The sequence below is a fragment of the Rattus norvegicus genome, chromosome 2 (assembly GCF_021556685.1).
Source record: "Rattus norvegicus strain SHRSP/BbbUtx chromosome 2, alternate assembly SHRSP_T2T, whole genome shotgun sequence".
Lineage (NCBI taxonomy): Eukaryota > Metazoa > Chordata > Mammalia > Rodentia > Muridae > Rattus > Rattus norvegicus.
This window is the reverse complement of record NC_141535.1, coordinates 217,858,658-217,871,565: the sequence shown is the minus strand read 5'-3', so window position 1 is coordinate 217,871,565 and position 12,908 is coordinate 217,858,658. Positions and strand designations below refer to the sequence as shown.

The 12,908-nt window shown below is 41.8% G+C and overlaps 1 protein-coding gene across 19 annotated transcripts in view; it reads left to right on the top strand.

The window, feature by feature from the left end:
- Ank2 (ankyrin 2) overlaps positions 1-12,908 on the top strand; it is a 575,390-nt gene that overhangs the window by 261,468 nt on the left and 301,014 nt on the right.

Sequence of the window (12,908 nt, the reverse complement as noted above, 5' to 3'; positions counted from 1 at the left end):
AAGCCCTTAGAGAGGAAACACAAAAATCCCTGAAAGAATTACAGGAAAACACAATCAAACAGGTGAAGGAATTGAAAATGGAAATAGAAACAATAAAGAAAGCACAAAGGAAGACAACCCTGGATATAGAAAGCCAAAGGAAGAGACAAGGAGCCATAGATACAAGCATCAAAAACAGAATACAAGAGATAGAAGAGAGAATCTCAGGAGCAGAAGATTCCATAGAAATGATTGACACCTGTCAAAGATAATGGAAAATGGAAAAAGCTACTGGCTCAAAACATACAAGAAATCCAGGACACAATGAGAAGAGCAAACATAAGGACAATAGGTATAGAAGAGAGTGAAGACTCCCAACTCAAAGGACCAGTAAATATCTTCAACACAATCATAGAAGAAAACTTCCCTAACCTAAAGAAAGAGATGCCCATAAACATACAAGAAGCCTACAAAACTCCAAATAGATTGGACCAGAAAAGAAACTCCTCCCGTCACATAATAGTCAAAACACCAAATGCACAAAACAAAAAAAGAATATTAAAAGCAGTAAGGGGGAAAAGGTCAAGTAACATATAAAGGCAGACCTATCAGAATTACACCAGACTTCTCACCAGAGACTATGAAAGTCAGAAGATCCTGGACAGATGTCATACAGACCCTAAGAGAACACAAATGCCAGCCCAGGTTACTGTATCCATCGAAACTCTCAATTAACATAGATGGAGAAACCAAGATATTCCATGACAAAACCAAATTTACACAATATCTTTCTACAAATCCAGCCCTACAAAGGATAATAAATGGTAAAGCCCAACACAAGGAGGCAAGCTACACCCTAGAAAAAGCAAGAAACTAATCGTCTTGGCAACAAAACAAAGAGAAGGCAAGCACACAAACATAATCTCACCTCCAAATACGAAGAAAACAGGAAGCAATAATCACTATTCCTTAATATCTCTCAACATCAATGGACTCAATTCCCCAATAAAAAGACACAGATTAACAAACTGAATACATAATGAGGACCCAGCATTTTGTTGCCTACACGAAACACACCTCAGAGACAAAGATAGACACTACCTCAGAATAAAAGGCTGGAAAACAACTTTCCAAGCAAATGGTCAGAAGAAGCAAGCTGGAGTAGCCATTCCAATATCTAATAAAATCGATTTTCAACCAAAAGTCATCAAAAAAGATAATGAAGGACACTTCATATTCATCAAGGGAAAAATCCACCAAGATGAACTCTCAATCCCAAATATCTATGCTCCAAATACAAGTGCACCTAAATACATAAAAGAAACCTGACTAAAGCTCAAAGCACACATTGCACCTCACACAATAAGAGTAGGAGATTTCAATACCCCACTCTCAACAATGGAGAGATCATGGAAACAGAAATTAAACAGACACATAGACAGACTAACAGAAGTCATGAACCAAATAGACTTAACAGATATTTATAGAACATTCAATCCTAAAACAAAAGGATATACCTTCTTCTCACCACCTCATGGTACTTTCTCCAAAATTGACCATATAATGGGGCACAAAACAGGCCTCAACAGGTACAGAAAGATAGAAATAATCCCATGCATCCTATCAGACCATTACGGGCTAAAGCTGGTCTTCAATAAAAATAAGGAAAGAACGCCCACATATACATGGAAGTTGAACAATGCTCTACTCAGTGATAACCGGGCCAAGGATGAAGTAAAGAAAGAAATTAAAGACTTCTTAGAATTTATTGAAAACGAAGGTACAACATATCCAAACTTATGGGACACAATGAAAGCTGTGCTAAGAGGAAAACTCATAGCTCTGAGTGCCTACAGAAAGAAACAGGAGACAGCATATATCAGCAGCTTGACAGCACACCTAAAAGCTCTAGAACAAAAAGAAGCAAATACACCCAGGAGGAGTAGAAGGCAGGAAATAATCAAACTCAGAGCTGAAATCAACCAAGTAGAAACAAAAAGGACTATACAAAGAATCAACAGAACCAAAAGTTGGCTCTTTGAGAAAATCAACAAGATAGATAAACCCTTAGCCAGACTTACTAGAGGACACAGAGAGTGTGTCCAAATTAACAAAATCAGAAATGAAAAGGGAGACATAACAACAGAATCAGAGGAGATTCAAAAAATCATCAGATCCCAATACAAAAGCCTATATTCAACAAAACTTGAAAATCTGGAGGAAATGGACAATTTCCTAGACAGATACTAGGTACTGAAGTTAAATCAGGAACAGATAAACCATTTTAACAACCCCATAACTCCTAAAGAAATAGAAGCAGTCATTAAAAGTCTCTCAACCAAAAAGAGCCCAGGTCCAGATGGGTTCAGTGCAGAATTCTATCAGACCTTAATAGAAGACCTAATACCAATACTATGCAAACTATTCCACAAAATTGAAACAGACAGAGCACTATCGAATTCCTTCTATGAAGCCACAATTACTCTTATACCTAAGCCACACAAAGATCCAACAAAGAAAGAGAACTTCAGACCAATTTCCCTTATGAATATCGACGCAAAAATACTCAATAAAATTCTTGCAAACCGAATCCAAGAACACATCAAAACAATCATCCATCATGATCAAGTAGGCTTCATCCCAGGTATGCAGGGATGGTTTAATATAAGGATAACCATCAATGTAATCCACTATATAAACAAACTGAAAGATTAAAAACCACATGATCATTTCATTAGATGTTGAGAAAACATTTGATAGAATTCAACACCCCTTAGTGATAAAAGTCCTGGAAAGAACAGGAATTCAAGGCCCATACCTAAACATAGTAAAAGTCATATATAGCAAACCAGTAGCTAACATTAAACTAAATGGAGAGAAACTTGAAGTAATCTCACTAAAATCAAGGACTAGACAAGTCTGCCCACTCTCTCCCTACTTATTCAATATAGTTCTCAAAGTCCTAGCCAGAGCAATCAGACAAGAAGAGATCAAAGGGATACAGATTGCAAAGGAAGAAGTCAAAATATCACTATTTGCAGATGATATGATAATATATTTAAGTGATCCCAAAAGTTCCACCAGAGAACTACTAAACCTGATAAACACCTTCAGCAAAGTGGCTGGGTATAAAATTAACTCAACTAAATCAGTAGCCTTCCTCTACACAAAAGAGAAACAAGCAGAGAAAGAAATTAGGGAAACAACACCCTTCAGTGTAGTCCCAAATAATATAAAATACCTCGGTGTGACTTTAACCAAGCAAGTGAAAGATCTGTGTAATAAGAACTTCAAGCCCCTGAAGAAAGAAATTGAAGAAGATCTCAGAAGAGGGAAAGATCTCCCATGCTCATGGATTGCCAGGATTAATATTGTAAAAATGGTTATTTTACCAAAAGCGATCTACAGATTCAGTGCAATCCCCATTAAAATTCCAATCCAATTCTTCATAGAGTTAGACAGAACAATTTGCAAATTCATCTGGAATAACAAAAAACCCAGGATAGCTAAAACTATCCTCAACAATAAAAGGACTTCTGGGAGAATCACCATCCCTGACCTCAAGCAGTATTACAGAGCAATAGTGATAAAAACTGCATGTATTGCTACAGAGACAGGCGGATAGACCTGTGGAATAGAAATGAAGACCCAGGAATGAACCTACATACCTATGGTCACTTGATTTTTGACAAAGGAGCCAAAACCATTCAATGGAAAAAAGACAGCATTTTCAGCAAATGGTGCTGGTTCAACTGGAGGTCAGCATGTAGAAGAATGCAGATCAATCCATTCTTATCACACTATACAAAGCTTAAGTCCAAGTGGATCAAGGACCTCCGCATCAAACCAGATACACTCAAACTAATAGAAGAAAAAGTGGGTAATAATCTCAAACACATGGGCACTGGAGAAAATTTCCTGAACAAAACACCAACGGCTTGTGCTCTAAGATCAAGAATTGACAAATGGGATCTCATAAAACTACAAAGCTTCTGTAAGGCAAAGGACACTGTTATTAGGACAAAATGGCAACCAACAGATTGGGAAAAGATCTTTACCAACCCTACAACAGATAGAGGCCTTATATCCAAAATATACAAAGAACACACGAAGTTAGACTGCAGGGAGACAAATAACCCTATTAAAAAATGGAGTTCAGAGCTAAACAAAGAATTCACAGCTGAAGAGTGCTGAATGGCTGAGAAGCACCTAAAGAAATGTTTGACATCTTTAGTCATCAGGGAAATGCAAATCAAAACAACCCTGAGATTTCACTTCACACCAGTCAGAATGGCTAAGATCAAAAACTTCGGTGACAGCAGATGCTGGCTAGGATGTGGAGAAAGAGGAACACTCCTATATTGTTGGTGGGACTGCAGACTGGTGCAACCATTATGGAAATCAGTCTGGAGGTTCCTCAGAAAATTGGACATTGAACTGCCTGAGGACCCAGCTATACCTCTCTTGGGCATATACCCAAAAGATTCTCCAACATATAACAAAGATACATGCTCCACTATGTTCATAGCATTTTTATTTATAATAACCAGAAGCTGGAAAGAACCCAGATGCCCTTCAACAGAGGAATGGATACAGAAAATGTGGTACATCTACACAATGGAATATTACTCAGCTATCAAAAACAATGACTTCATGAAATTCATAGGCAAATGGATGGAACTGGAAAATATCATCCTGAGTGAGGTAACCCAATCACAGAAAAACACACATGGCATGTAGTCATTAATAAGTGGATATTAACCCAAATGCTCGAATTACCCTAGATCCACAGACCACATGAAACTCAAAAGGGAGGACCAAAATCCAGATGCTTCACTCCTTCTTTAAAAGTGGAACCAGAATACTCTTTGGAGGGGATATTGAGGCAAAGTTTAGAACAGAGGCTGAAGGAACACCCATTCTGAGCCTGCCCCACATGTGGTCCATACATGTACAGCCACCAAACTAGATAAGATGGATGAAGCAAAGAAGTGCGGGCCGACAGGTACCGGATGTAGATCTTTCCTGAGAGACACAGCCAGAATATGGCAAATGCGTAGGTGATTGCTAGCAGCAAACCACTGAACTGAGAATGGGACCCACGTTGAAGGAATCAGAGAAAGGACTGAAAGAGCTGAAGGGACTTGAGATCCCATATGAACAACAATGCTAACCAACCAGAGCTTCCATGGACTAAGCCACTACCCAAAGACTGTACATGGACTGACCCTGGGCTCCAACCTCATAGGTAGCAATGAATAGCCTAGTAAGAGCTCCAGTGGAAGGGGAAGCCCTTGGTCCTGACAAGACTGAATCCCCAGTGAACGTGATTGTTGGGGGGCGGGCGGAAATGGGGAGAGAATGGGGAGGGGAACACCTATATAGAATGGGAAAGGGAGAGATTAGGGGGATGTTGGCATGGAAATCGGAAAATGGAATAACATTTGAAATGTAAATAAGAAATACCCAATTTGGGGTTGGGGATTTAGCTCAGTGGTAGAGCGCTTGCCTAGCAAGCACAAGGCCCTGGGTTCGGTCCCCAGTTCCGGAAAAAAAAAAAAAAAGAAATACCCAATTTAATAAAGATGGAAAAAAAGAAACCAAAAACCAACCAAGAAAAAAACCAAAACCTAAAACACCCCAAAACCAAAAAAAAAAAAAAGGTAGAAAAGATAGTTATTAGAGTTAGGGGTTAACAAGGGGTATAATACTTGCGTAACATAGAAGAAGTCTTGATTTTGATCTTATTTTTGAAGAAAACAAAACTTATTACCAAAGGGGCAGATTTTCTTCGGTGTCTTTCTGGAGAATATGTTATCCTAAATTTATCTAAAAGGAAAGAAAAGATAGATATATATTAGGTAAGTACTAACTTGTCCTTTGACCTTTATATACACTCCATAGCATTGTGCCCAGTAATATTAAATACATTTAAACATTAGGAAAGAAAAATCTTCACTCATACTTAAAAGGATCAGGTCAGTTTAAAGACCCAAGGGTGGTAGATTGTAGGGGGAATAAAGAGAAGAGGAAGTGATTGTTTATATCTTGGGAGTTTTCTCTGGCCTACTGAATTAGGATGTGACACTTCTCCTAGAAGCTCTGGTGTCCTTTTTCTCTTAACAGAAATGTAATCTTATCATGTATTTTGAAGCCAGCTGTCACAGAGGCATGCAATTACCATGGAGTCACTAAACAGAGAGAAGCACAGGCCATGTGGAGAAGGACTGAGGAGTGATCTGACATTCAAGGAAAGGGTAATGAGGAATCAGGGAGTTGATAAAGATCCACTGTAGAGGCAGGCCCAACCTGCATGTGAATCACAAGGACCGAGACAGTAGATCCAGGCCTGAATCCCTGACCCACTAACTTGTGTGCAAAATGAAAGCGTTAATTAAGCCAGTAAGTTTATGACATAGTGTGTAACAGTAGTGGCTAAATGCATTAGTGTCAGTCTTGACTGATGGGAGGTAGAAATTAGATAGTAAACTAACTTCATTTTGACCAAATCTTAAACAGGAATGAGAGTAGTGGCCCATCATTAGTGTGGTAAGCTTGAATGAAAATGGCCCCCATGGGCTCACTGGGAGTGGCATTATTTGAAAGGATCAGGGGGTGTGGCCTTATTGGAGGAAGTGTGGATGTTAAGGTTTCAGAAACTCAAACCAGGTTCAAGTGTCACTCTCTCTTCCTGCTGCCTGTGGATCCAGATGTAGGACTCTCAGCTCCTTCTCTAGCACCATGTCTGCCTACATGCCACCATGTTTCCTACCATGATGATAATGAACTAAACCTCTGAACTGTAAGCCAGCCTCAATTAAATGCTTTCTAAGAGTTGTGGTGGTCATGGCATCTCTTCACAGTAAAAAAGAATCTTAAGTAAGACAGTTAGTTATTCATTCAGAGGGGTAAACATCGCCAACTGATTTTCTTTACTACCCGATGTTTGTTTTATTTGAACTATTTGTTTAAAGACTGAGGCTGTATGTTTATCATGGAAAGGATAATAATGTAAAAATAGTAGCTTACCTCCACATCAATTCCCTTTGACATCGTCTGCTCTGGATCACCACTTCAGTAATCTCTTACCTAAGCTTCCAGTATTTTGCAGCTTTGGAGGGAACATTGTCCTACTAGCTTCCTGTTTCTGTCTTCTTTTTAATTTTTATTTGCATCTATTCACTTATTTATTTTCGAAGAAAGAACTCTTGTAGCCCAGGCTAGCCTAGAACCCACTGTGTAGATGAGCACGACCTTGAATGTCTGATAGTTTCTTTCTCAGCCTCTGGAGTGCTCGGATTATGGGCAGGAACCACCATGCATACTCAGGATGGAAGCCAGAGCTTTGTGCCTGCTTGGGAAGTACTGTCCCAGCTGAGCCACACTCCTAGCCTTCTACTCAGTGTTTCTAATGTCCACAGCATCCTTCCTTGGCCTTTTGCTTAAGGTCAAGTGAAATTCCTAAAACATTTCTACCCGGGTCTTAGTGACTTACACATTTTTCTTCTCAGCCTGAACATATCTGAACAATTTCAGGGCTTCAGTGTGCTGCATTCAGAGAATTCCAAAGCCCATTTTAACACCATGATACCTACCAGAGGACATGGACACTGGAGTCACACGAGAAAACTAATGATGTGCAACCTTGAATCAGTAACCTTACCCAGTGGATTCCATTTTACTGCATGTTGAACAGGGAATAGTTATTGGGCTTGACGGTCTGCACTGGGTTTTTCTTGTTTGTTTGTTTGATGTCACGCTTGCTGTGTTCTCATGCATCTATTAAAATATGATTTGTGCTTATATAGGAATTAAATGTGGAGGCTATCGGCTGTGTGGGTGTGCATCAACGGACACTGTGTCTCTCTTGATAGGTTAGAGGAAAAAGATTTCCATCACATAGCAAAACCCGCTTAAGATTACAAATATTTACAGGGATAGTTAAGTCACCCTGGAATAATGTCTGTCAAGGACACAGCCTGCTTTGGAGTCCCACTCCTTTGCACCTACAGGGAAACCCAATTAGAGCATCTATTTTCAAGGATTCATATCACCAGAGACTGAAGAGACACTGGAGTAGGCAGGTAACAGCACGCCCTAAAAAACTGACCTAGCCAGGAAAGTGCACATGGAGAGCTCACCCACATTCTGCTCCTCTGTGAGCGTCTACATCTGACCTAAAGCAGTCTGGCTAATATTTACATAAAGGGAGACTCAACTGACTTCAGTAATTATGGTCTTGCAGGGGAGCTGGCATGCTCAGATTCTATGGCGTGGGCCCCAAAGGCTTTCTTTTTAGATCTAAAAGGTTCAGATTTGAAGTCAAATACCTGTTTGGTAAATCTTCTGTCTAAGTGGAATAACATGAAAACAAGCTCCTAACTGTTACTGATACCGCTTTAAATCCATATTGCTAGACTTGGTGATTCACGCCTGTCATGCCAGTATGGTGGACATATTGTGGCAGGAAGATCAAAACTCTGAGGCTCACTGGTTTTGTTATCTTGGGAGTAGCAAATGTTTCAGAGTCCCGTTCTCTCCTTTCTTTTCTTTTCTTTCTTTTTTTTTTTTTGGTTCTTTTTTTCGGAGCTGGGGACCGAACCCAGGGCCTTGCGCTTCCTAGGTAAGCGCTCTACCACTGAGCTAAATCCCCAGCCCCCGTTCTCTCCTTTCTTAAATGAAATGGATTTCAAAGATGTCCCCTTGAAGGTCTCTCTTGTTCTCCAGGCAGCAGATAAGATATTCTCTCTCTCTCTCTCTCTCTCTCTCTCTCTCTCTCTCTCTCTCCTCTTTTGAATGGAGACTGACTGTGTAGCACCTTTAATGGTGACAGAGTAATGAATGCAACCGTCCACTCCATCACTGTGTTTTAGTGAGCGTGAGTCTAGGAAAGCAACAGCATCAGCATCAATCTACCCAGTGACCCAGTTTCTGACCCTGCTCCCATCAGCGTAGGGCACACTTCATAAGTGTATCAGAAGCAAAGGTTTATATTCTTTCCATTATCCAAGAGGAGTTGGTCATTCCCTCTACTCACTTAAGTAAGAATAAAAGGCTCCTTGATTTCCAAATAGTCATGAATAAAGATTGACTCAGCCTTTATCCATATGAAGATGGCCATGATCAGGCTCCTCTGGCAGCAGTGTGAGTCTCTGACTTAGTTTTTCAACTGCTCACTGGTTTTGGTATCTAGAGAGTAGCAAACGTTTCGGAGTCCCGTTCTCTCCTTTCTTAAATGAAATGGATTTCAAAGACGTCCCTTTGGAGGCCTCTCTTGTTCTCCAGGCGCATTGCCTCTCTCTCTCTTGCTTCTCACTTCCTTTCGAATGGTGACGGTGACTATAGCACCTTTAATGGTGACAGACTAATGAATGCATCTGTCCACTCCATCACTGTCATCTCTCCCAGGGTGCTGTTATAGACTCAGGCACAGCTATTCACACCCTTCAGCTCAGCTCACATTCAGTAGCTACCGCTACACACAATTTCCACACACAATTCGTTTCTTCCCTAGACCATTAAAGAGCTGTACGTGGCTTTTCTGGCTATTTTCTTGTTACTGTGAGCAAATGCCTGTTAAGAAGTAACTTAAGGAAGGAAATGACTTATTATGGGTCCAGGTTCAAGAAGACAAAGGTCATCATGGTGGTAGGGAATGCATAATGGCAGAAGTGGCCTTAGGCTGACATTGTAACTTCCTCACACCTGAGGATCAGAAATCAGAGAGTCCTGGGCCAAGGTGTAAAGTTTGAGACCCACTTTCTCCTTTGAGTCTCTACATCCTAAAGATTCCAGAATATTCCAACCTCCATAAGCTAACAAGGCTGTGCTGCCTCCTGGGTCACAAGGTGTAAACTTTAAGGTATCGTGTGTGGACATTGTGTTAGTTTGGGCTACTATGAAAAAGTGTCACAGACAGGATAGTGTACATAAGTTATATAAGATATATACCCTAATATATATCTCCAAAGGCATTAGATCTCACCGCACTGATGTTTCCAATGTTTCAAGTCGGAGGATCTCCAACATTCAGGCATAAGAGATAGCTACATTGGCCAGCAGTGGGAAGGAGACAGTCGATATGTAGTCACATATAGTGATGACTGAAGGCCAAGGATTTGGTCATTAGAGGTCACACACCCAAACTGCTCATCTGAGACGATCACTCTTCCCAACGTCCATCACTCACATTGTTCTTCATGTGGAGATGCCAGGACTTTTGATTCAGTTGTCAGGAGTTCTTCTAGGGAAAAGATGGTTTAATTCATGCCAGGACCCTAACACTGTACAGATCTCAGCATTTGATACCCTTCCCACAGCAAGTACCTGTTGAATAGCTAAAGGAGTAAGTAAAGGGTGTTGAGTGTCAGACACAGGTGAGAGGAATTAATCAAGGGAGAGAGAGGGGAACTACCTCATACTGGTGTTGATGGTGAAACTGCAATGAGTCAAAAAATCACAGAAACTCTCCTGCCTGGTCCATCAGCTTCCAGGTAGATAGGCTAGTGTGTAGAGTTCAGATCATCTCTAAAAGAGGAACAGTACAGAACAGGGTGAAGTAAGAGCAGCAGGAAATTCAGGAAAAGCCCTGGAGGTGGGCAGCTCTGGGGCTAGAAGCACTGCAGACACCAGGGGCTTTGTCAGTGTGAATTTTGAGAAGGTGAAGTTTCTCTTCATTCACTGTGGTTCCTTTTGCTAACTTTCTCCCATTGAAAACAAAACCTCAAACCATAAGTCTTAGCACCTTGAAAAAGACATGCCTTAGAAGCAAATTAGTGACTTCTCTTGTGAAAAACTACCAGAGAAGCAACCTGAGGAGTGAAGGGTTTCTTGGGGGCTCACAGCTTGAGGACACGGCTCATGATGGCAGGGAGGATGCTGCGCTGAGGGTAGATGTAGCTGTGGCAGCAGGGATGTGAGGCAGCTGCTTACATTGTCCACTAGTCAGGAAGCAGAAAGAGATCAAGATTCCAGACCATAGATGGCGCCACTCACATTCAGGGTAAGTGTTTCTACGTCAAGCAATATGCTCTAGAAACACCTTCATAGACTTGTCCAGAAGTTTGACTCAGGTTAATTCTAACTCCTGTCAAGGGACTGGGGTGATGATCAGTGAGTAAGAATGCTTGCTCTAGAAGCGTGAGGACCTGAGTTCAAACCCCCAGTACTGAGGCCAGATAGGCTTGTGCGTGCCTCGCACTGAGGGAGTAAATCCTGAGAGTTCACGGGTCAGCCGGCCTAGTCAAAGTGATGACCCTCTAGCTCACTGAGACCCCTTCTCAAGACGGTAAGGCAGAGAATGAGAGGAAGCCACTCCACAAATTCCTCTGGCCTTTGCATACTCACGGATGGCCACCCTTGCCTTGGAATTTTTCACATGGAAACACACTGTACTCTCTCTCTCTCTCTCTCTCTCTCTCTCTCTCACACACACACACACACACACACACAAACATACACAACATGCACACATACCATCAAACTGACAATCAAGATAAAACATCAGAGATATGCATTCTAAATTTGTCTTCTCTGTATGCCAAGAAGAGTTCACAACAATCAGTCCATCGACTTCCAGCAGCAGAAAGAAAAATGGCCAAGAATTTATCCAGGAAGAGGGCCAGGAGGAAAAGGAGCGTGGACAGGAGTTGATCTGAGAACATGATGCCATAAATGTACGAGGCCCCTTCCTCATACCTCTAGTCAGCGGTGTTTCTCTCTGTGCCTCCTCCGACTGTCCTTTAATTCCTCTCTTTCTAATCAGGCCAATGGCCTAAGTCCAGGAAATAAGATCCACTTCTCACTGCTCCGAACTTGGATGTAAACTGAGAGTGTCATTCGAGTAACGTTCTAAAGAGAACAGATGCGGTTGGCTGCCATTGACTGGCTTTGGTTAAAGGCGGCTTCACAATTTCCATGCCTAACACTCTGGAGAAATAGTTTTCCATGCCACGTGATATCAGCAATGGAAGATTTGGCTCCAACCTGCCTGTGCCTTTTTCAGTCTCTGGCTCATAGGTGAGCGCTTCCTCTGTGTTCAGCAGCAAATGGGTAATGGGAACAGAAAACCATTATGGGTGGGCTTTGCTAGCAAGCCCTGAAGTGACAAGCAAGTCTCCTTGCACTGTACAGGGTTGAGTCAAATCTCACAACTGCAGCCAGTCCCAGTGAGACAGGAGACTGTGGTTGCAGTGGCTATGTAGGGTGGTCACAGCAAAGCAGACAAAACTGTATGACACAGAGTAGTAGGACCTTATAATAACTCTTCTCACAGCTATAAAAGCTGGAGTCCAAAATCAAGGAGTCATCCGGGAGGGGTGGGGTCTGAGGACATAGCAGTGCTAGAGTCCTGGCCTAGCCCTGCATAAGACTGGGTGTTTTAATCCTAGCACTCAAGATATAGAGGCAAAAGGATCAGCAAGAAACTCGAGGTAATTCTTTGTTAGAAATCGAATTTGGAGGCATTCTGAGCTGAGAGAGAGAGAGAGAGAGAGAGAGAGAGACAGAGAGAGAGAGAGACAGAGAGACAGAGAGAGACAGGGAGAGACAGAGACAGAGACACAAAGACAGACAGAGAGACAGAGACAGCCAGACAGACAGACAGAGAGACAGAGAGACAGAGAGACAGAGAAGAGACTGGGATGGAGGGGAGGAAGGAAGGAGGGAGGGAGGGAAAGACAGAGTGGGAAGGATAATAATTAAGTCATCTTCCTGAAGCTTTGAAGGACACTCTCCACCCGCTCCGAGTTCTGTGGCTGCTGACATTTCTTGACATTCCTTTCCTTGCAGCTGAGTTCCTTCTGCCTCTGTCCCTACATGCCTCCTTACCCACGTGTCTCTGTGTCTCTGTGCAGTTCTCTCTTCTTCAAGGACACAGTCTTCACGGTAACCTGTAATAGGTTAGGACTCACTCTGAATCGTTATGGACT